The following is a 21,267-nucleotide window of genomic DNA, read 5'->3' as shown; positions in this document are numbered from 1 at the left end:
GGCTGACGTGGAGGAAACAGTGTTGAAAGTAGGTGATCATATTTCTGTTTTCCTCAATGGGGCTCCAGCAGCAGCTTGCAAGGAGGGCACTGCAAAGCACACACTGTAAAACCCAGAAAGTGAGCAATATATAAAGGAATATATTGCTGTGTTATTATACTGCTGAGTGGCAATATGGAGGCTGTTGCTGGCGGCCCCCTGAGGCTCGAGGACCCTTTCATTTGAAAAAGTTGAAAGGCCCTGCCGCCGTCCATGATTCTCTGCTAATGTGCTGTCCTTGTTGCTTACTAGCAAAGTATACAGCAAACATGGCTGGGAAGAACCTAGCAGCTACGCACCAGGGCTATACAGCCGCAGAGTCCTGTTAAGATAAAACGATAAGTTCATAACTGGTTTATAAATACACAAGTCCAAGCTGAGCTAAATACAACTCTTCCAATGGCCTGGATGTGGATGTTTGGCAGTAGATTGTGTTGATGCAGAGCTTGCTTGGTGCCCCCATCTTTCCTCCAAGACTAGCTTGCAAAGTTTAAGTAAAAGGTGTTACGTGCAGATGTAATGTTCTAGTTCCTGCGCACTGGAACTAAACTAAACTAAACTAAACTAAACTGGTTGTTTTGAAGGGCTAATCCTGGCACCTTTGCTCCCAATGTTTGGTCCTACTCTTAGAGGCTCAATATCCTTGCATAACAGGACATAGCCGAGCATGGGGCAGTATTCTGGAGGGCTTGAGCAACTTCAGTGGCTGGGAGCATCAGGGGAGAACATGTAATGTTGGTTCTACCACTGTTACTGGCTGTTGAGACTATGGGCCTCATTACAAGTTTGCCAGTCCGGAAACAATGGTACCGGTAAGCTTGCCGGTACCGTTGTTTTCAGACCGGCAAACTTCGAGAGGGTCACCCGCTCGCAGACCTTGACGGATGCACCGGCACTGTTACAAACAGTGCCGGTGCATCCGTCCTCCCCATTTTCCGGCGCCCTGCCGTAGGGACTGCCAGGGCCGTAATGCCCCGGTAAGTCCCCATTCCCGGGCACTGGAACAAAAATTACTTTGGCGGCAGCCGTGCCGTTTTTACCGGCACGACTACCGCCAGACTCATAATGAGGCCCTATGTCTGCCTGTCAAATCAAGTGATACAAGACTGGGGGAGGGCCAGTGCAGCAATAATGCAATTCTATGTGACAGTATTGGGGCCACTAGCAGAGGAGCACCAGGGTAAACTAATTTGTCCCTATACTTATTAAAACTGTCATATTGTAAGGGTGTAAACGTAATCACTTATGAGCACTCCAATTTTTGCAGTTGAAGTCAGTGGGCCTCATTATGTGTGTGCCGGTCCGGTAACAATGGTACTGATAAGCCTACCGGCATAGTTGTTACCGGACCGGCACACTACGAGTCTGCGGGTGCAATCCGGCCCGCCAGTGTTTGATCTGGCGGGCGAAAGGCACCCGCCTGCAGACTTTCACAGAAGCCGGTGCTTCTGTCGTCCCACAGAATTCCCACAGGATTTACCATTTACCGACGCCTGACTTCCCGGAAAACTGGGGTGGTAATTCGCTGGTGTTTATGGCAAGCCAGGTGACGGTAAATTTTGCAAGTCCGACGGCAACCCGCGGCAGCACGGCAGGGTTACCGCTGGACTTGTAAAGATGCCCAGTGTGAGATTACATATTTCCCCAGGGTCACACACTTTCGCTAAACAGCGAAGCAGGGATTTTAAACCACTGTGAAATTTGGGCATGGCCACCTTCTTCTGCGCTTTACTTGGAACAAATATTTAAGTTTTGGGTGTCAAGACCTACAATAATACGGTCCTATAGAGTTTACTTGTAAAATCCACAAATTGCATAGTAAACCATCATGACAACCTGTAAAACTTTATAGTAGCGTGTTAGGCCAAAATAATATCAGTGCACCTTTATTTTCCACATCCTGAATGGAAAACTATAAGACGCCAAAGACAAAATATCCATTTACCAACTTTATTTTCAGCGCTTTCAGACACACAATAAAAAAGGCGTAAAAAACTCACTTAAGTTTGGAGATTTGTCACAAACCTCCAGCGTGTTGTCATGGTTTTAAGAAAATTCAACTAAGGACATGAAAGCACATTACGTTTTGGGATATGGGATATAAAGCTATTAGACGTTATGGGTGAAAATATTTTCAAATGGTGCTTTATTGTGTTGCACGCTTTAAATGTCACAGATTTGCACTGTGACTGGGGGTCTTTCAGATGGAAAGTCACCATCATGGACTAGAAAGCCTCGTTTTGGGATATAAAGCTATTAGACGTTATGGGTGAAAACATTTTCAAATGGTGCTTAATTGTGTTGCTCACTTTAAAACTCACATATTTGCACGGTGACTGTGGGTCTTTCAGTTAGAAAGTCACCATCATGCATAAGAAAGCCTTTGCTGCTCATGATACAAGAAACGTGTTGTCGGGTTTATTACTGTGTTTCACAGGGGGGGCTGTGACGCTGGGAAACGGGTAGTGCTCAATGAGTGGAGCAGTGCTTGATGAGTCGAGCAGATAGTAGATGGTCCAGAAACATGCTGATCCTTTGAACTGTTAGCAGCTTACATTTCATTGCGCTCTCGGTTTGTGTGATATTCTGCATCCCTTACAGATGACAGGAATGGGCAGGGGCGGAGCTACAAAGACATAACTGGCCAATCCCAGGAAGGGAGCTGTCAGAGGGCGGGCTATGCCGCTGTGTTTTCTCATTTTTCATTTTGAGCTGTTGTATGGCTGTAGCCATCTGTGGGTGGGCGGGGCATCCAAGTGAGCGTGGCTCCGAAGATTGCCGAACAATGCCTCCCTCAAGCTACCATTGTTGCGGCTTGGTTCTAAAGCAGGGTCCAGGGAACAACGCGTTGTACTCAAATACGCGTTGCCCTGACTGACAAAGCTGCATGCTACGTGCTATTGTGCTAATGTTAGGGTAGCAGCATCAACACGGGCTCCTGCTTTCCACGCAACACTCGGGGGCTTACGTCCCGCCTACCTCCTGTCCTGACACCACACGAACCTCACACGTCACTGCAGCAGCACCTCTTCTGATTGGATGAGAGCGAGCGGCCTGGAAAAACTGCTACCAGCGGAGCCCGCGAGATCGTAGCCCGGGAAAAACGGGAGGTGCAAAGAGTGGTGTTCGCCGGAGGAACGGTCAAAGGAGGAGAAACGGGGCGTGCCGCCGTACGCGGCGACAAGTGTAGAGAACTTCCGCGAGTGGGTGAGCATCCCGGTGTCGCAATGGCGAGGGGGATCCAACACTCTCCAACTGCAGGGCATTCTCCTTGGCTGGGAGGGCCGTTCAGCAGAGCAACAACTCCTCCTTATAGGAGCATGTCTGGCTGGCAGTCCCCTGGTTTTCACAGTACAAGAGCGGTCAAAATCATGATTTAGTTCACCCACTGTTATCAGCGGATACGCCGTACCCCAATACGGTCTCTGTGCAAGCAGATCAATAGCTATGCATGCCAAATACAACGTAGTTCTTACTGCCCTGTCTACGGCTACAGCGATCTCGCATTAAAATCGCTCGTTGCCAGTTGTTAATAGTTCATCCACGTAAACAGCAACATTTCAAAGCAGCTAAGAAGGCAATCCCCAAATAATTATGCATTCATTTTCGGTTGAAAACAAGTGAGGAAAATGTTGCTTAAAACGGTTACAGCAGGAATGCTCATCTTCTTGTAAAGGAACAACATTATTGACGATCAGACCCTTTACGTCCGAGAAATCGCTCCAGGCTTTTTCGTTCCACTCTGCTAACTTTAGTATTTTCTTGTTATATCTGGCAGTCCCAGTACATATAAACTAAAACTGTGAAGATGTGCTCAGTTGCTTAAATTGTCCACATCCCAGTTTCACCATTTAACCAAAGTGTCTGATCTTGGGCAGACCATGTAATCAGAATGTGTCTTATATGCAGCTCTGTAAGTGATTCATTTCAAAGCTTTCATATATCATGCTGTTGCTTGAATTGCGTGCACTGCATTTGAGGGGAAAGTAGCAGGACTTTCACCGTGGCTGCCCCCCACACCACATCTTGCAATGCTGAATACAGGATAATATAGGGAGGCTTTTCATAAGATGTAACTGTCTTGTTATTACCACAAAGCGCAGCTCGACATTTCATGAACTGTAACGAGTCATTAATGGCTTCAGTCGAAGCCTCGTATTTTAATGACAAGTTAAAGTTTATGCAATGCCGAGCTTCGTTCCGTTGTGGGTATAGATAATTAATCACTGTTTATTATTCTGACAGAAAGCTTTACATCAGCGGCTTCCTCAAAGACAGCCTCGCGTTTTAATGCAAAGCTTTCTCTCAGAGTTTTGTCTATTACAGCAACGGGGGCCGCTCGCGGGTGCTTTGCTGCTTATGTTTGTGACAGCTCGGAAGGGGGGGTGGGGCGCTGCTCAGGCTCAATGCAGCCAATCAGCCGAAGACCAGGGGATACCGGATTGGTATGGGATACCAAATGTTACAGAAGAGAGGCGCTGCTCTTGTGGCGTCGGGCGGCTCATTGCGCGGATGTTACAGAGCACCTGATTGGGAGAACCTAATCACGTGTACGCACAGCCCTCAGCTTCACCAAAGGAACACGCTATAGGGATGGCCCGTTTCTCGGGTGGAAACTAGACACAAACGCGAGTGCTGGGAGAAGCAGCCAGTGGCGCCCCCCCCCTCCGGCGAGACACGGGGGAGCCACTACCCGGAGCCTATGTGCCAGAACACTGCTGGAGAGACACTAGAGTCCTTAGCACGAGAGAGGAACTTGAAGGGAAGCCTGATTTCACTGGATCTGGGAGCGCGGGAGGAGGAGGCTGAAGTTTGCAGAGAAGGGAAGACAATCGGGCACGGGAGGAGGAGGGAGCACTTTGAGGACGAAGGGTAAGGTGCATGTTGGAAAAAGCGGCGTGCTTTTTTGCTAGAGGGGCTGTGTGTGACTGGTGTTGGGGAGGTTGAGAGTGAAACGATAGTTGGTGGTTGATACATGCGTGGTGGGTGGCCCTGCCTGCCGTTATGAGTGGGCAGGGGAATACTCTGGAGACAGCCGCTGCGGGTGGGGGGTGCAAGATGGCATATGTCCTGCGCCTGGGAAGAGTGATACATTGAGCGCTAAGGGGACCCATGGGTCTACAGGGGTTGGTGGTGGTGCCACTGACAAGGGGGCCCTTAGGAATTCAGGGGGGAAAGGTGGGAAGAAGAATGGAAAAGAGTGATGTGGGAAAGGGAAGTTGGGTACAGGTGGTGGTCACCAGTCTCTGATGGAGGGTTTGGCAGGAGTTGGTGTTGATGCTGGGAGGAGTGTTGATGTTAGGAGGAGGAAGTTGGTGTCTCTTGGGGATGACAGTGGGGCACTGCTTCGGAGTAGGTCCCCTGTGGATCGGAGGGTGGAGGGCACTGGGGGTTGTGGTGGTGGACAGCAGCATGTGAGTAGTAATGAGGCTGCAGTTGAATCCATGGAGGCAGAGTCAGGGTGGCAGGTGGTCATAAAGGCGGCGAAGCCCGATCAAGGTATTAGTGGTGTTACCCCTTTTGTAGTATCTAGAGTGGGTGCGGAAAGGAATTGGTGCTGTACAGTCTGTTCAGGTAATTAGTGGGGGACGCTTGTTGGTTAAGGGTGTGGGTAAGGTGACCAGGAACAAGGCGTTGGATTTGGGATGTTTCGGAAGACATCCTGTTACTGTGTCAGAACAGGGTGGTGCGGTATGTAAGGGAGTGATTTATGGAGTACCTCTTTGTAAGGAAATGGTGAATTCCTTGCAGGAGGTGGGGGTATTGGAGGTGTGGCTGTTGGGGAGCAAAGATCCTGATGGCGGTGTAATTTCTACAACTATGGCTATTTGGTTTAGGGGGAGTGAGGTACCGGAGCATGAGTTTTTGGGGTTTCAGTGTTTTTGGGTGAAGCCATATGTCCCAGCCCCCCTTAGGTGCTATAATTGTCAGGAGTATGGTCACGTAGCACGGTCTTGTAGAAAGGAGAGGAGGTGTGGGGGGCCCCACGATATTAAGGAGTGTGTGACGGATTGTACACCGAAGTGTTGCAATTGTGGTGGAGATCATGTTGCCTCTTTTAGGGGATGTATTGCACAGGTGGAGGCCTGTAAGGTTGTCAGCACTAAGGTGAGTCAAAATATCAGTTATGCAGCAGCAGTTCAGCAGGTACGGGAGGAACAGGTGATGGTGGTGGGTAGTCCTGCAGTGGTGAAGCGGTGGCAGTAGGGGAGGCTCATCCTTTGGGGGTTGAGAGAGTGATTGGAGGGGGTGCTACTATCAGAATGGCAGATTAGTTGTGTTTTATTATCGCAACTATTAACATGACAGCTGGTTGTCAGTCGAAATCGGACAGGTTACAGGCGGTGGTGAAGGCAGCAAAGATGTATTTAAGAATTGGAAATGTCACAGATAAGGATGTAAATAAGATGAGGAGTGGTGGTGATGTTCTCCGCGACGGTTCAGGGGTCTGAGGTTGTGGCAATGGAATGCGAGGAGATTTTTGGCAAATGGGCAGGAGTTGAAGAAGGAGTTGTTGAAAGTGGGTGATGTTGACATTGTATGTGTTCAGGAGACATGGTTAAAAGAGGGTATTAATTTTAGTTTTTCGGGATATGTGTAGTTTAGGAAAGATAGAGTGGCGGGTCGTGGGGGAGGGGTATGCATTCTGGTGAAGATCGGTATTCAATGTTCTGTCCTTGAGTTTGGAGGGGAGTTGGAATTGATTCGAGTGAGGTTATATACAGGTTCTGATGTGTTGGTGATTTTGAATTTCTACAATCCGTGTAGACCTCTTGACGTGGGGGCTTTGCAGCAGGTCTTGGGGCAGCGTGATAAATATTTTCTTTGTGGAGATGTTAACTGTCACAATACGTTGTGGAATAGTGATGTGACAGATGTTAATGGGGCTAATTTGGAGGTGATGGCTGATGAGTGTGGACTTGTTTTACTGAACTTGCCAGGGCATACCAGGACTGACATTCATTCCGGTATAGGATCTTGTTTGGATTTGACATGGGTATCAGCATCTATGGTTTCTAAGTGTGTTTGGAAATTGAGGACAGATGGGGAGATGGGGAGTGATCACGGGTCTATATCCGTAGAGGTAGGTGTCACGGTGGTGAAGTCAGCAAGTTCACCCCCGAGGGGGTGTAACTTCAGTAATTTGGATTGGGCGATGTTTGGAGAGGGGTGTAGCAGGTTGATGTGTATGATGGGTTTGGGTGATGCTCAGGGGGTGGGGGTGCCACCCACTGTGGATAATGGATTTGGCTCTGCAAGATATCTTTCGGAGTGTTATGGCAGAATTGGCCCCGGCTCGAGGTAAGATCTTCCAGAAACCTGAAGTCACGTGGTGGTCGTCAGAATGTACAGCGGTAGTTCAGGATAGGAAAAGGAAGCGGAGGAAGGCCATGCGTACTAAAGCAGTGGCGGACATTGTCGCATATAAAAAGGCTAGGGCACTGGTGCAGAGGGTGATTCGATGTCATAAGCTGATGTATTGGAGACATTTCTGTAGTACTCTCTCTAGTGATATATGTTTATAAAAGGTGGGGCAAGGTTTCGGCATATGTCCGGGCAGGCGAGAGGCGGCAATCGGATTCCAGTGATCACAGATGAGGGGTGTGACATGGTGGATGATGGTGGTAAAGCGGAGGCATTGGGAAAGTATTTTGCAGGTGTGCTCAGCACGGAAAATTATTCCCTTGTGTCCAGACGGAAAATGGCAGAGTTCTTGGCTGTTAATCAGGGTGCGCTGAATGTTGTAGACAAATGGACATCCAGTATGGATATGTCCTTCACTTTGAGTGAGTTGCGGGCTGTGCTAAGGGGCCGACAGGATTCAAGTCCGGTGGAAGATGGGGTATGGTATGTTTATTTGCAGCATTTGCCGGATGTTTGCTTGCTGGAGGTGTTGCGGCTGTTTGATATTGTGTGGGATCACGGTACATTGCCTAATGGGTGGAAGAGGGCTGTCATCCTTCCGATTCTGAAATTGGGGGAAGCCAGCCGGTTTGCGCGGGTCCTATCGACCCATTGCTCTGACATCCGTGTTGTGCAAGGTGATGGAAAAATGGTGTGTGGCCGTCTGGAGCACTTTCTGGAGTCGGAGCAGCGACTGAGTGTGTATCAGCATGGGTTTCGTAAATCTAGATCCGTGATGGATGCAGTTATGGCATTGACAACAGATGTGGAGGAGGCATTGTCCTGTCGGGAAATGGTGGGGGCAATCTTTGTTGATAATGGAGAAGGTGTATGATATGGTATGGAGGGATGGGTTGCTATTTGTGTTGCAAAAGAAAGGTGTTGAGGGGAAGATGTTTTTCTGGATTAAGAATTTTCTGATGAATAGGGCGTTTCGAGTGCGTGTTGGGGACGCGCTGTCCCAAGAGTTTTTGATGGAAAATGGGACACCTCAGGGTAGTGTTATCAGCTCTATTTTGTCTCTTGTAGCGGTAGATGGCCTTGTAGAGCGAGTTTGGGAGTGTGGTTGTCAGGTGGGATTCTATGCAGATGATGGAGTTATTTGGGTTAGGGGTAAGGTGGGAGGACTGATTCAAGAAAAGTTTCAGGAGGCTTTGGGGGTAATGGAAAGGTGGTGTCAGGATTGGGGATTTAAGGTGTCCTCCTCTAAAACGGTATGTATGTTGTTCAACAGACGACGTGGTGGTGTCGGTTTGGATCTCAAGTACAGCGGGTATGAGGTGGTTCGGGTGACAGAATTTCGGTATATTGGTGGGCTCTTGGATCAGCATCTGACATGGAAGTTGCAAGTGGAAAATACGGTGGCAAAGTGTAAACAGCGTCTTAATTTGTTGAAGGCAGTGTCGGGTCAGGAGTGGGGTAGAGGGCAGAGGAGTATGAGGATGTTGTATGTGGGGTTGGTCAGGAGTGTGCTGGAGTTCGGAGTTCAGCTGCAGTGCAGTTATAGTAGAACTCAGCTTAATGTGTTGGACGGTGTTCAGGCAAGGGCAATGAGAATTGTGACTGGGACTGTCTGGTCCTCCCCCACAGAGGCCGTGCAAGTGTTGGCAGGGATGTTGCCAATGGTTTTGAGAAGGGAGGCGCTGAGTGCTAGGTATTGGCTGTGTTGTAAGTCCCTCAGTGTGTGGCTGTGAAGAAATGTCTGGAGGTTAATTGGATGCATGCTTATAAGAGTGCGAGTTGGGAGAGGAAAGGGGGGACTTTTGGATTCCATGCAGACAGACTGTTGAAACAATTGAGGGTGGCGGGGTTGTGTATGGTGGAAGAGGTGGATAGGGTTATAGGACCGATTTGGATGCAACATGATCCACTTGTTTGTTTGGATCTGGCCAAGGTGGTGACCAAGAAAGGTGGTGATAGAGGAGTGATTAAGAGATTGGCGGTGCAGTATGTGGAGGGTAAGGTTGGCGCTCATGTATATATGGATGGTTCCAGGGATCCAGAGAGGAACAGGATTGGTATGGCATGCTATTTTCAGGCAGATGAGTTTTGGTTGGCTAGGTTGTCGGATGATGTATCCATCTGCACGACTGAATTAATGCCTATTAATATGGCGGTGCTTCGGATTATAGGGAAACAGTTAGCTAGGGTGGTGGTGGTTTGGATTCGATGAGTGCGTTGTTGGCTATCAAGGAGGGGAATTGTGATCGGAGAGATATAGTTGTGCTCATTAGACAGCGATTTGAGGAGTGTGTTACAGGGGGTACCATGGCGGAGTTGGTTTGGGTTCCCAGTCATTGTGGGGTCTTGGGTAATAAGTTGGTGGATCGGGCTGCGTATGGGGCCACGTTGCGGGGGGAGGTGGATGTGAAAGTTCTATTGAGTGTGGTTGAGCTACAGGGGATGGTGCGTTGAAAAATTAAGGATATGTGGCAGGATCAATGGGATATGAGTTCAAAGGGATGGCAGTTGTGTGCAGGGAAGTGCGGGTTCGGGCGTTTGGGGGGGGTAGAGCTGACACGAAGAGAGGAAACTATTTTGAATTGCCTTAGGGTGGGTCATGCGGGGTTGGCGGGATGGAAGTGTCTGATGGGTAGAGTTACATCAGCGGCGTGTGAGGCTTGTGGGTGCCCAGAGATTGTGCTTCATTTATATGATGGATTGTGTGAAGTTCTATGTGCAGCGAGAATTACTCAGAGTCCGGATGAGTGGCATTGGGGTAGTTGTACAAGGGTTATCTGATCTGTTCAGTTGGAAAAGAGGGTGGTGAAGGAACAGTGTAGGCTCCTGCTTCAGTTTGTGCGGGAGACTGGGAAGTGGGATGAGATCTAGTGAAGGCTGATGGCTGATTGGTGCTCTTTTTGGCGAACATCATCTAAATAGATGGAAATCGCCAGCTCCAGATTTCTGGGGTCATCCTAAACAAGAAGAAGAATGCACTGTGAAGATGCGGGACCAGGCTGCAATACCTTGTTTGCTACTAGAGGTGAACTATTTTAATGTATGGTAAAACCAAACAGTGCCAAATCAAGCGTATAAGGTGTTGCACGTTTGGGTTCCCAGTTTTGAGATATGTGATAGGAAGACCCCTTGATTCCTCTCATAAATTGTTAGCGCAGACTTTCAGAACACAGGTTGTGAACTGTCTACACATTTTTGTCATCTATGTGCGAACATATGCTCGCGTGGTGCATTACCACGTGGGATACTAAATGAGCAATACTTAAGATATTGTATTACGGGGTGGTGGATTACAACACTGATATTTACCTTCATGATGCATCTATCGTCTATCTTTGGTCATGGCTCGAAAGTAAATTCATTTGTTGTCTGAGCAAGGACTCTGTCCAGGTCTAGTATCTTTTCATTGGTGACAGATTCTGTCTGTACTGTACGAAATTGAAGAGCAAACATATCTGGTAGGCAACGGACGGACCACTATAAATGGGGAACGCTGCTACAGGTAGCATATAATTAAATTGATTGACTTTAAGGGCCTGATTTACAAAAAAACGTTTTCAATGGTACTTCCCCATGTTAAACCATGTTTACCCTAAGAATGTGGTGTCCTGTTTGTACCGTATTCCGCTTTATAGTGTATTTAGTATTGTATGGTTTTTGTTGAATCAATGATGTTCGGCTTATTTACATCTGACCAGTGTATGTCGGTAGAAAGGCATGTAAGGGAAAATATAGTGAATGAGTTTACAAAAGAAATTGGCACTCGATGCAAATGTTGGAATCGGGATTGATTTATCAAGCTTATTTCGATAGCATTACTTTGCAGATATTGGGTTTTATGAGCTGTACGAATATTCTCAAAAAGCAGGAACTTGGTATTATAGTCTGGTTATCCTTGACCCAGCTGTAATCATTGCTATGATATGGTATTTGTAACGCGACCATACACACGTGTTTCAAGGCGCGATGAGACAAGGGAGGGGGAACAGAGGGAAGACAAAGACAACGATCTTACTAGGCCAGGTGACATTGAGATCGCGCAAGTGCAGAGGAGGGGAAAGGCGAAAGTACAGAGTGGGGCACTGCAATACATAGGATCAACCGTAAATAAACATTAGGTAAAAAGTGCAGCCTGCTTGTGGCAAGTGCAGGGGTAAGTGCAGACATCAAGTGTCAAGAGTGGGTGGGGACTGTAGGGATACAGAAACAGCACCTAAGTGCAGGGGTTGCACGGGCGGCATTGCAGGTGTGCAGCTGGCGGGAGAGGCGACTTGGGCATGAGATCAGGGGGTAGCCAGGTGACCAGTGCAGTTTCAGTCAAGAGTTCAGCCGGGGAGAGGAGGAGACAAAGCGGAAGCAAAGAGGAAGGTCTTGAGGTGCTTCCGGAACCAGAGATGGTTCTCTTCAAGTTTCAGGGAGCCAGGGAGGCTGTTCCAGAGGGAGGCCCCAGCTGAAGGAAGAGATCTACCACCAACTCGTTGCTTGGAGAAGTGACTGACCCTGAGGGAATTGGAGGCAGATGAGCAAATAGCTTGGGAAGGAAGATATGTAGCAAGAGAGAGTTGGAGGTATTGAGGCCCCATGCCACAGAAGGCCTTGTGGACAATGCAGAGGGTTTGGAACTTAATCCTCGCTGCCACTGGGAGCCAGTGCAGAGATTTCACTCCTGGAGAGATACGATCCCTGGGCTTGAGGCCAAGGACAAGTCTTGCAGTCCTGTTCTGGATGAGTTGCGGAGAGTAGGAGCAGGAAGACTTGGAAAGAGGCTGTTGCAGTAGTTCAGCCTAGAGAGAACCAGAGCTCTGGAGACGGTGAACTTCTGGGGGAAGGAGAGGAAAGGAAGAATACCTCTGAGGAGGTACACCTGGAAGTGTGACTACTTGGAGATGTGAGCAGAGGAGAGAGTGGAGTCGAAGATGACCCCAATGTTTTTAGCCTCACAGGAAGATGGCCAAGAGAGGCCTGCCAGAGGGCGACAGGAAAGGAGGGAGCAGGTGTGGATGAGGAGTATCTCCTGCTGTTATAAATAATGTTTCAAAAAGGTAGCAGGCGCCCCTCTGGATACATTGAAAAAACAAACAGATCAAGGTAGGTTACATACAAATCCTTCTGCCACACACCCCTATAATGAAAAACGTGTGCCCTAGCAATTGTGTTCGCGTTACAGTTGATAGTATCATGAGCTATGTGCATTTTATGGAACAATTACAAACCTTTTGCATTCCTAATGCTGTGGTGGTGGTGTAATTGGCGGGGAAAGATCCCAAGTGTCAGGTTAGGGAGTATCTGTCACAGTTCGAAATTGCTGTATGTTATTTAGCTCTTGCGTTTAGCCTATAAGAACTTGAAATCAACAGCTACCAAGAGCTACGTTTGGCTCTTCGGGGGGACTGGTGCCATACAAACATACACATGTGAGGTTAATTTTGAGTATTTATTTTATTTGAGAATGTTAATAAAGAAGAATTAGTACACACCTAGAATGCATTTAAACCTATTGGGTGATACATAATGGACAACATGTCAAGTTTTCCTCTCCTGTGGAAGTTTGATTTGTGGTGTGCTCTGTACTCGCTTCTGGTTCCCCAGCAGTAGCTCCTGACTATTTGGTAATGCCTGACACCCAGAAGCTGGTTTTAGCTCCTGCTCACTGAAGCTTAATTTCGAACCTTGATGCATTATTAGTTTGCCTTGAGAGTCCATTGAAATTTGGCAAACAGTGTTGTGGAACAGGTCTTTTTTTTTCGCTTCCTCCTCCATATCTGTGTGTTGATAGGTTGTACTTTTCTGCTTCCCAATAGGGTCCCAAGTAGCATGGGAAAACAGTTTACAAAAAGTTCACCCACCCTTCACATTGCCTTTTATTAACACGAGTGTTGCAAAAAAGTTGACCAAACATTTGTTTCAATATTAATGCAGCACTTTATGGGAGAAAATGTTGACGTTTCTAAATTATGCATGGACATTCTAAGAAACTTTTTCGAATATTTTTTTTTACATTTTTTTTTTATTAGGTGCCTTCTAATATAAAATACATTTTACACCAAAAACAATATGTAATATAAACATTAGATTATTTGTTGGAAAAAGACAGTTAAAACCTTTTTCAATCCATTTTTGTGTGCCCCAATAGAAAACCTGTACCGTTTTCATGAATTTTCTTTTTTTTAAAAACTTTTTGTCAATTTAAAGAAATACAATAAAAACATTCATAATTCATTTAATGTTTCCCACCACCAATGTTTGCGACATCAACCCATCTAAATAATATACTAATCATAACATTTCATTATCTTATTAATAACCAGTTGAATACATCAGCATAACCCAATAGTAGAGATATCAAAGCTAGACAATAAATGCATAACAAACACTAACAGACAAAAAGACAATGCCCCCTAATATTGCTCTATCCTTCACGTCCTACCAATCCTTCATTATAAAGGCGTTTGCTTCAACTATACAATTCATCACATGGTCCCCAAATCTCTAGATATTTGCCTCCCTGTTCCTGTTTTCTCAACATAACTCCCATAACGGGCCAGGATTCGCACATCCGATAACCAACCCTCCACATCTGGCTTTTTCCGTGATTTCCAAAGCCTCAGAATTTGCTTAGCAGCTACGACCAAAACATTGTTAATTCACCCACCATGTTTTCTAGCTATCCTACACCTCCCAGCGTTTGAAAGCAAAATTGTTGAGTATGGTGATCTAAGTAACTCTACTTCCAATATCATATCCAACCTATCCAGACCCTCACTCCAAAATCCATCCACTCTCGGACAGTCCCACTGCATATGTAACAAGAGTCCAGGAAAAAATGAGAGCACTCGGAACGAGTGGTTGCCGCGTCTTACTCCTTGTATTCTCACTGGTTTAGTTGTACATGCAGCCGGTTGGTAGAAACCATAGGGTCCGTGCTCTTGGTGCTCATGATATAGGTCTATGCAAGTTTTGTTTTGTTTCTAGTTTGCCGCTTGTGCACATTTTATATATATTCACTTTACTCACTGAATTGCTTAGTAGGTATAGGCCACACGTTTTGCTTTAGATACCATTGTGGTTTATTGAATTTTTATTGTTCACCATGAGTGCCGACACATGTTTCAACCTTTAGCGGGTCTTTATCAAGGCTGCAGTCCTTAACAGGTTGTGTGGGAGTATCATTTTCAAAACAAACCATTGTTGTGACAAGTGCAGTGTGATAGGTGATTCAGTGCAAAGCGTGAAAACAAGAGTTTATAAATTATGTTCTATTTAGAAGTAAAACGGTTGGCCCAAGGAGAGATCGCATGTCAGTTCTGATCAATCCCTGGTCCTGACACCTTAGCCTATCCACGTCCACTTGGTTGAGCTAATCGGACAGCTCCTTACATAAATGAGACTAGGAACTCTAGCCAAACCGAACGACCGGCAGAACATGCCATGGAATTAAACAACACCGCACTTATAAGGTAAGCGGGATGCCAACCCTACCCTGGACTCTCCGTCCCTGCCTCAGCCACGGGAGACGTTTGGCTCCTATTCGCATTGGACCCTCTGCAATTCGCATTCTTAGTAGTACCAGCGGGGGGGGGGGGTACCGGGCACTCGCGCCCTTGATCCTGTTAGATGGAGTAGTCACCTGATACACTGCGACCAGCACAGGTACCGCACCCTCATTTTAATTGCCACCGGGATCTTTAGCACTTACGCCGGCCAACATACCAGGCCTCTAGCACCCAACCCACCTCACGTGCAGCCCCCAGCACAGCAGCGCTAGCGGGATGACATGCATCCATGCTTGCACCCCACTCCAATGCCTACATCAGCAACCCTTGATCTGCACACACATGCATGATTTAGACCACACAGGGCCCTGCACGTGAGCAATTACAGGCACCACATTCTACTCGACCCCCAGCTTGATTCACATGGATTTTCCAAATCCCTGGCACAGATCCACAGCACTTAGGCACCTCCCACCTCTGTCCTACCTAACCCAACCCCAGCAACGCTATTCAAATGCACCACTGTCACACCATCAAACCTATACCAACTTCTTCACAGATGTGCCTAACCAGGAAGTGATTTCCGGAACTTGGCCACACGCCCTCCATAATCTTACCACCCAAGCCGCACCATAACCCTAGGTGAGCATTGTTCTACCACTTGGCTAACCCATATGCATTATGTAACCTATAGTATGCATCCCATAAACCCAGCTAACCCAATCTCCTCTCCTTTCTTCCCTTGTGCACCTATCTCTTCTCTCGCTAACACAATTGTGATGTATGCTCCAAATGGAAAAATGCCTTCTGTTAACAATACAATTATGATGTATGTGTATATTTTCTTATACCAATTTGATATGCATTGACAATAACACTGCTTTATTATGTGGATACATTTGCTCGAATTACCTATTGGGCCAACCGTTTTACTTCTAAATATAACATGATTTATAAACTCTTGCTTTCACGCTTTGCACTGAATCACCTATCAGACTGCACTTGTCACAACAATGGTTTGTTTTGAAAATGATACTCCCATACAACCTGTTAATGACTGCAGCCTTGATAAAGACCCGCTAAAGGTCGAAACATGTGTCGGCACTCATGGTGAACAATAAAAATTCAATTAACCACAATGGTATCTAAAGCAAAACGTGTGGACTATATCTACTATGCAATTCAGTAAATAAAGTAAATGTATATGTAACAGTGCCCCCTTTTTGACTGCAGCACCAACATAAATCATCATTAATCAGGCCTAAATTAGCCATCCTACCAGGTGACCAATACAAACGGCACAAAATCCTTTGACGTATGTATCATAAATTCAGATCCATTTTAGAATTGGTGCTAATTCTTATTAAATTGTCCCAATCCTTTTTAGTTATATCCTTGCCCTCCTCCTTCACCCATGCCTGTCGTAGATTCTCCCACGAATTCCAACAACATCAGATAGGTCGAGACCATACATGCGGATGATTAACATAAACTACAAGCTGTCAGCCTCTCCTTCATAGGATTGCTTAACATTCCCTGCCTTTGTGTGATCAGAGATTCCAGTTCTACAAAACGACCATGTTCTTTTTCCTAAACCAAATTTTGTTCTGAGCATGCCAAATGGGACCATGTGTCCATCTTTCCACACATCAGATGCCCTCAAAATACCTCTCTTTAACCAACTCGCCCAGCATAGAGTCTTATTTCCAATCTGCAAACCTAAGTTGTGCCATAATGATGCATCTTAATGAATCCATATATTCTCTTCTTGATTGTTCATAAAAGATCACAATGCCTCTCCAGTTACTTTTGTTGTAGGCAATTTAACAAACAAACGCGGCATTTTCCCCATTGTGTACGCATCTTGCAATGAGTATGGCAGCAGAAATGTATGCTTGTCTATAATCATCCCCAATGGCATACCATTATTCCCTTCATTAAAATATAATGCAGCTTTCTTCAGCACAAACCCTTTGCAGTAATCCACCAGAATCGGGTTGCCCAAGCCCCTCCCCCCACAATGACCGAGTCCAAACATATTGTGGGATTCTAGGTTTTTTGCCTTCACCCCAGAAAAAAACTTGAAAAATGTTATCACTGCGCCTAATAACCTTAGTAAATTCAAGCTGAATCGATTGGATGATATAAAGCACCTTGGATAGGAGCACCATTTTTATTGCTTTGACCTTAGCCCAAATACTGATTGTTAAATGATCCCATTTCTATATATCCCTCCGAATTACCTAAATTATCCTGGCCAAATTAAATTCCACCATCTTTTTCAAATCACGAACTAGATAGACCCCCAAATATATCACTTTCTATAGCCCACTGACCATTCCATTAACTCAAGTCACTACGTGGCTGAGTACTATCCAATGCGAAAACCATTGATTTCTCCCAATTGATCCTATGACCCGACAGACAACCCACCTCCTCATTTATACATTTAAGTTTAGTACCACCGTCTCTTGGATTAGCTAACGTTATAGTCATATCATCCGCATAACATAGTACTTTGATTTAACTGTCCCCTACTCTGAGCCCCCTTATTTCCTTTACTTGCCTGATATAAGCCAATGTATTATGACTTGTAACCGTAACTAAGTTCTGCACAAGTAACAGCGCCACGATGCCCAAGGACTGCCTGAGCGCTATACAAATGGAAAAATAAATAAGTTAACAAGGGCTCTAACACCATATTAAAGAGCAGGAGTGATAACGGACACCCCTGTCTAGTGCCCCTGGTCAATGGAAATGAAGTGGACAGTTCTCCATTCACCCATATTCTTGCACTAATCGAGGAGTGCAAAGCTTTAGTCTTCAGGAATGTACTACCAAAGGCCATCTTCTTTAGTGTGTCGCCCAGAAAGCCCCAGGTAACTCTACTGAATGCTTTCTCAGCGTCCATAAAGATCAACAGAATATTCATCACTTCTTCCCTAGGAAGCCCCATCAAATCTATAATTGTTCTTATATGATCATATCCATGCCTCCCACGCATAAATCCAACCTGCAAATGCTCAATCAATCTACCAATGCACATGTTCAATCGATTGGCCAGTATCCTGGTAAATATCTTGCATCAAAAGTAATTATATTGGCCTATAATTCTCACACTTTGTATGATCCTTACCGGTTTTCGGGATTACTGTAATACATGCCACCTGCGTTGTTGGACACATAAATCCTTCTGTCATGAAACTATTAGGTAAACTACATAACAATGGTGCTAATACTGGTCCAATAGCTCTGTAGAACTCAACTGGTAGACCATCTAGATCCTGGGATTTACCTATATTAAGTTGATCAGTAGCTCTTCGTACCTCATCTTCCTTAATTGGCTGATCCATCGTTATTGCTTGCTCATTAGTCGGTTTTGGCAGATCAAAATTTCTAAAAAAATCCTCCAATTGGTGTGATGTTAGAAATTGAGTTTCAGCATATAATGAAGAGTAGCCTTTCTTAAAACTATTGCATATATCTTCCCTTTTTACTATTGGAACTCCCTGTTCGTTCACTGATTTTTGCACAAATGCCTTATCTATGAAACCCTCCAATTTGTTAGCTAATAACTTGCCACCCATATCTCCCTGTTCCCAATACCTCTTTCATATATATAAACCTTTCTCACTCTGCATATCCATTTCACTGTTTTAAAAAATCCCTCGCCTTCTCCATCTCCGCCTTACTCCTAGTCAATTGGAATTTCCTCTGTAGCTCCCCTAACCTACTCTTGAAACGCCTCAATTCCACCATCCCCGTTTTCCTCGTGCAAGATGTAGTATTCAACAGCTCCCCCTAACCACTGCCTTAAAACTATCCCAGACTACTAATTCACCAGCCAAGCCTCTATTTCATAAAAGGACTCAACAAATTATTTCAAAGACGCCAGCACATTTTGATCCTTTAAAATATACGTCTTTAAACGCCATCATGGAGTTGCCGACCTTGAACCATCTAACTCTAACTTAATCATTGAGTGTTCCGATAGGCTACGCTCCAATGTATTTGCTTCAACCGTTTTACCAATAAGCCTCTCGGAGATAATTAATTTTCTAGGCTATATTATTTTTTTATGCACTGGTGAAAAGAAAGAAAACTTCCTGTCCCCTGGATGTAAAATTCTCCATATTACAACTAAGTCCAAAAAACTCAGAAAATCATCAAACGCTCTACTTGTTCTCTCTGCCATATACCGGCACTGCGCCAATCGATCCAATTTATGATTCAGCACACAATTTACCCCCCTCCTCTCCAATATAACGTGTTCTCCATGCATACTCTGCAACATCGATGTTATTTTCCTAAAACAAAATGCTCTCTGCAGCACAGGCACCATTGATCGAACTTATTTTAATAACATTGCTTTCATACTTTATATCAACCAAAATTACTCTTCCTTAATCGTCCATGTTCACCCTCTCCACACTCCTATTTAATCCTCAGCGAAATAACACTCCCACTACTCTTGATTTTGAAATATAACAATTTTGCAACACCTTATTATATCTTGTGTTACTCATCAAACTTTTTGACTCTACCAATAAATAGGTTTCTTGTTAAAAAATAAATAAAAAGAAATTTCACATTTTCCCTCCTTAATCTCAGCATTAGCTCCTTCCTCTTCCGGGGATTATTTAAACCCCTCACATTCCATGAACAGTATGTCAACTCACTCATGCTACCTGCTCCTACTACCTTTTTATTTCTTCCATTTTATAACTCTCTCCTCCCCTTGGACAACAGAAAACTTAAAGTTCCATTTTGGCCCAGGCGATGCACGATAATAATTGTACTCATTATGTTCTGATTAAGGAACCAAGCCAAAACTAGTCGCATCCTTACATTTACCCATTTCTGACGTGATACGCATTTATATGACACACATACATCACACAAAGGACAACATAAAAAACTCAAACATACAAACATAACTCCCATAACGTTTTCCCATTAACATTCTGCACTACCACAGAATAATTTTGAGCTATCCTATTAGATGGAATTGTGAATGGTAGCATGTCCAACACTTAGATGGAACTGTAAATATCAGCATGTCCAACACTTAGGTGGAATTGTGAACGGTAGCATGTCCAATACATAGATGGAATTGGTAGCATGTCCAACACTTAGATGGAATTGTAAATGTTAGCATGTCCCGCACCTAGATGGAATTGTGAATGGCAGTATGTGCCACACCTAGATGAAATCGTGAACATTAGCCTGAGTCGCAACTAGATAGAAATGCAAATGTTAGAATGCCCCACACGTATGTCACTGTGTACCCTGCTTTCCTCTTCCCCATGCTGTTGCTATATATCCGTATGCCCCCCTCCTGTCGCTATAAGCCCAGCCCCCTGTCACTGTGTGTCCGTGTATCGCTGTGTTCCCTGCCATCCTGCTCATGTGCCTGGTCTCGGGCGCTTTGAAGATAACAATCATATCACATCACTACGCTTACTCTCTACTATACACCATCAGACAACTAGAACACAGCTATAGCCCTGACATATTTGGCCTAGCTGTTCACATACGAATACTACCCCATGAACATCTCATCAACCTAATAAAACGCAGCTAGCTGATAATGTTCTGGCCTAGTTGCTCCCATAAGCGTCCCTCAGGCCTAATGCTGCCAGGACCCAGTCTGTGTGTCCACCCACCAGACTGCACACATCCAACTGATATAACGCTAGGATGCAGCTACCATCCGGCAATTACATCAGCTGCACACATCTGGTGCACCCTACAACACTATCTCTCTCTCTACTGACCAGAACTGCGGTTCCCAAGGGCATTCCATATACCAGCGCTTTGAGATCATACCAATGGTATATGGAGCGCTATATAAATGCCAAGTAACATAACATATTTACATCCTAACATTTGTTCAGAACTATACTGCCCCCTCCCAACCACCCCCCGTCTATGCCTACATTTATTATCTCTATACACAAGCACCTACCCCGTCCCCTTTTTATTAACACTACAACAAGTTAGTTTCCACCCATACTTACTACCTTAACTAATAACAACATATTTGGGTCCTATCATTAATACAATCTAAATCAGCCCTATAATTAACCGTCTTAACAGACTATTTATTGTTCTATTACTTGTAAATCACAATGTTGGTTATAAAATGAGATTTCAACCGACATTAGTTGCCACGTGTTATCAGTTTCCCTCTAAAATGTATTAGTAACATCTATTACCCATACATAAATTACTCGCCCCCTACCCCAATTCTTCCCAGGCATTCCTTTCCCCAATACCTCTAGTCATTTCCTAACAATATTCAATATCATACTGGATTTATGCCACTTTACATTCCTACCCACAGCAAACTGATCACCCTCTAATCGTG

At 45.2% G+C, this 21,267-nt stretch overlaps 1 protein-coding gene across 4 annotated transcripts in view; it reads left to right on the top strand.

The window, feature by feature from the left end:
• The first annotated feature begins 2,841 nt into the window (after positions 1 to 2,841).
• Positions 2,842 to 21,267, top strand: part of CASP8AP2 (caspase 8 associated protein 2) — a 558,668-nt gene continuing 540,242 nt past the window's right edge. For 2 of the 4 annotated variants that reach the window (XM_069606478.1, XM_069606480.1), the window contains exon 1: positions 2,842 to 3,246. The gene's annotated coding sequence lies outside the window, so the exon portion shown is untranslated. Of the gene's footprint in view, positions 3,247 to 4,570; positions 4,912 to 21,267 lie in introns of those variants that run through there. The other 2 variants (XM_069606477.1, XM_069606479.1) reach the window with 1 other exon arrangement.

This window comes from Ambystoma mexicanum, chromosome 4p, assembly GCF_040938575.1.
Source record: "Ambystoma mexicanum isolate Mex_15411 chromosome 4p, UKY_AmexF1_1, whole genome shotgun sequence".
NCBI classification, from domain to species: domain Eukaryota; kingdom Metazoa; phylum Chordata; class Amphibia; order Caudata; family Ambystomatidae; genus Ambystoma; species Ambystoma mexicanum.
Note: the sequence above shows the minus strand (reverse complement) of the source record. Positions and strands in the feature narration are given on the sequence as shown.